Consider the following 3756-nt stretch of genomic DNA (forward strand, 5'->3'; position numbering starts at 1 on the left):
ACGTATGGTAGGAAAATAGTAGGCTGTAGATTTGTGGTGGCAGGGATGGCAATGGAATACTAACATTTATACCCTCTTAACCACTTAGTTTTAAAATGATGCCAGATTTCAGTTAACTACACATGTGCTTCATACAATATTTTTCGTTTTCAATTTCTTGCTAAATTTCTGACTACAGTCTCAAAAGATGGGACTGCCTTACCTGACCCTTTGGCCCTCCCTCCCACCTCAAAACACAAAAATTTCTCTTTTTTCCAGTTTTATTGAGGTAACCCTGTATACATTTAAGGTGTACAACTTAATGAATATATATCAAAATTATTACCACAATAAGTTTAGTTTAAAAATATAGAATCCTTCATGAATGTGCATGTTATCTTTGCTCAGGGGCCATGCTAATCTTCTCTTTATCACTCTAATTTTTTACTATAAGTGCTATCTAGACCAGCACCACAGTGATTTCTAAAAGGCAATTGATTATTATTGTCTGAGCATTTCTTCCATAAATGCATTGGTCAATTGTTGGCAAAAGATTAATCAGATATGAAGGGGAAGGACTCCGATTAATCCAACATTTTCTTGAACAGTCTCCTCTCTTTGCTGCCCTTTTAGTCCCAATCTGTGAACCCTTGAGTAAATACAGAAAATATGATTCACATCTCCAATAAACTGTGTAATCTGTATGTCAACTGAAGATGCTCCATGGTTACACAGTAGACTTGTAATTCCAAAGTAACTGTGTCGCATTTTGAAAGAAAACAAGCCAGTCATGTTTCATTAACAGAAAGACTTCTCTAGCATGTCTCCTGGTAGGTTAACGGGATCAGAATCATTCACTGAGAGTGAATGAGAGAATCATAAGTTCATCTAAAATACCTACAAATCTTAATAGAGGGATAAACTAAAACTACAGAAGTCCCCACTACTGCATAACTTTTCAAGTATCACTAATGCACATCATCAGTGGGTTAACTAATAGTATTCTGCTTTAATAGCATGTCTGCCCTATCATTAACCCAAGCATGGTCCATAAAGTTACTCGACTATCCATAAATAAGCTTACTAAAGTTTATGTGATTTCTGGTTCTATCACCTCAATAAGAAAAACAGCATCAAATTTCCCATTCGGGCTCAATTGTGTGCATCTGAAGCTAGGGATTGGATGATAAGATCAATGGCTATTCAAAATTAATTCAAATTCCCGGCAGTATTCCATGCCTTGTTTTCAAAAGATCATGCTTCTGATCCTAATTTTGCATAGTAAAATGATATTGCTTCTAATGATATTTTACTATTAATCTATATTCTACTTTCAGACAGAACACGAATAGATGATGTTTTCAAATCACTACCCAATCTATACAAGAAATTATACTGGTTTTGATAAGAAGTAGTTGGAATATACCACCCACCCACCCCCCCAAAAAAAAGTCCTATTTAATCCAATCTTCTATTGGAATTCCAGGATTTATGTCACTATTATAGAAAAACTCATTTTGGTTATAGCACCAACATGGCCAAATAAATGACTTCAAGATGCTAGAAGAAAGTATTTGGCCAAGATAAATAGGTGTTCAAACAGGCCTCCCCAGCTTGCTCATTTTGCTATATGGAAAATGAACTAACCGAGTTTAATGTACACCAAATGAGATTTGGAAGTATGTTCTAATTCACTTCATTTTGTACCAGAAATGAGCAGTTTTTTATTTCCCTGCTTCCACCTTTAACCCCTACAGTTTGTGTTCTCAACAAAATGGTCAAAGCGATCCTTTTAAAATATACATCAGGTTATGTCACTCCTCTGCTCAAAATCCTCCCATGTCTCCCAGGCTATGAATGGTGCAAGCCAGAGCCCTGGCGGTGATCTGCAGGCCCTGTGCACGCTGGCTTCCCTGTACACTCCGGCCTCTCTGATCTATTTCTTCCCCCCTCCCTTGCTCACTTTATGCCAGTTCCCCTGGGCACAGTTTCTCAAACTTGCCCAACATATTCACACCTCAGGACCTTTGCACTACTTGTCCCCTCTGACCAGAGGAACCCTCTTTTCTCTAATATTCTCAATATCCCATTCCCTCACCTCCTGCAAATCATTATTCAACAGTCACCATCTCAACAGACAACACTGTCCTATTTAAAATTATATTTCACCCCTTCTCCCACATTCTCAATTACCTCTTGTCCTCCATAGCACTCATCACCTATTCTAACATTCTACATAGCTTTCATATATATGTCTATTGTCTCTCTTCCCCACTAGAATTTATCTTTCACAAGGACAGAAATTATAGCCTATTTTGTTCACTACTTTATACACAGAGCTTGAAATAAGACACAGAACAGGGTAGGTACTTAATAATATTAGTAGAATGAATTCTAAAGTTGCTGAATATGGCACAGATATAGCAAACAGAAAATTGGCAGATGTTTTACTAAAAGCCATGATTTAAATTCTGTAAGCCTCAGTCTTCTCATCTGTAAAATGGAACATTTACAGTATCTAACACTGAAGGTTATTGTAAACATTAAGGGACAAAATAAATAGGAAGTATTTAAGACAATGCCTTGCATATTAATTCATTATTTTGCTTAGTCCACAAATAATAAAAGTATGAATAATAGAAATAATAGCTAACATCTGTATAGAATGTTATAGTTTATGAATGACACAATTGTTTTTATTATATCTTCTCAGGATCCTCCTAGATTCATTCCAGGAAAATATTAATAACTGGATCCTCAGTGTTCATGCCTTGGTAATGCTAGGTAGGTAGCTAACCACAGGCTATAAAAGATAGAAGCAGGGTTCAAACTGGAGTCTCCTGAGGTCAAGCCCTGTGCTCTCTCCTCCATATCAGAGAAAGAAAACATCACTTTCAGCTCAAGGCTTTATCAGAATAAGAGGTTTCTGAAGTAATGTTTTGTTTGGTTATTCATTTACTGAGTCTGGACATCTGCATAAAATGTGGCTTAGATGAGGTTGTAGTTATCAACATCCAGTACTGGCCATAAGTTCTAAGTTAATATTCAACCACTGGAAGGCCTCTCCTCACCATAGATCACGGAGTCATATGTGCAGTTGAGAATATTTTTATTATCTATGTGTGTCCCAACATGTCTATAAACACCTCAAGACAAGGATCAGGTTTTTTAGGGGAGCTCCAAAACTCCTCATTCAGTCTTATTTACATAGTAGCTGTGTAGTGAATTTTTAAAAAATATATATTTTATTGATTTCAGAGAGGAAGGGAGAGGAAGACATAGAAACATTAATGATGAGAGAGAATCACTGATTGGCTGCCTCCTGCATACCCCCTACTGGAGACCAAGCCCACAACCTGGGCATGTGCCCTTGATCGAAATCAAACCCGGGACCCTTCAGTCCGCAGGTTGACTCTCTATCCACTGAGCAAAACCGGCTACGGCCGTGTAGTGAATTTTTAATGAATAAATAAATGAGGGTGTGTGTTTTTTTTAAATGGGTGAGTTTACAGGCACTGCCTACCTTATCTTCCATCATAAATTGTCTCCCTTCTTTTCTACTAAAGTTACTGGAGTACAGGCAGATGTCTACAGCATCCTCTCCTGTCCCTTCTCCATAATAGTGTTAATTGTAAAACTAGTTCCCCAGAATGTTGTGCACAAAAGAATTACACCTTTAGAGGATGCTGAATTAAACAAGTTCACATGTTTTTTTTTTACTACAGGACTTCTCAGAGCCTTTACTATGCTAATGGTCATTGCAAATCTTCAAAATTT

The 3756-nt window shown here is 37.1% G+C and overlaps 1 non-coding gene across 1 annotated transcript; it reads right to left on the bottom strand.

The window, feature by feature from the left end:
- Positions 1–342: 342 nt before the first annotated feature.
- Positions 343–451, bottom strand: LOC114228447 (U6 spliceosomal RNA). The gene has a single exon (XR_003614589.1). It is a non-coding gene; the product is annotated as a U6 spliceosomal RNA (small nuclear RNA).
- Positions 452–3756: the final 3305 nt, after the last annotated feature.

Source organism: Eptesicus fuscus, chromosome 9 (assembly GCF_027574615.1).
Source record: "Eptesicus fuscus isolate TK198812 chromosome 9, DD_ASM_mEF_20220401, whole genome shotgun sequence".
NCBI lineage: Eukaryota > Metazoa > Chordata > Mammalia > Chiroptera > Vespertilionidae > Eptesicus > Eptesicus fuscus.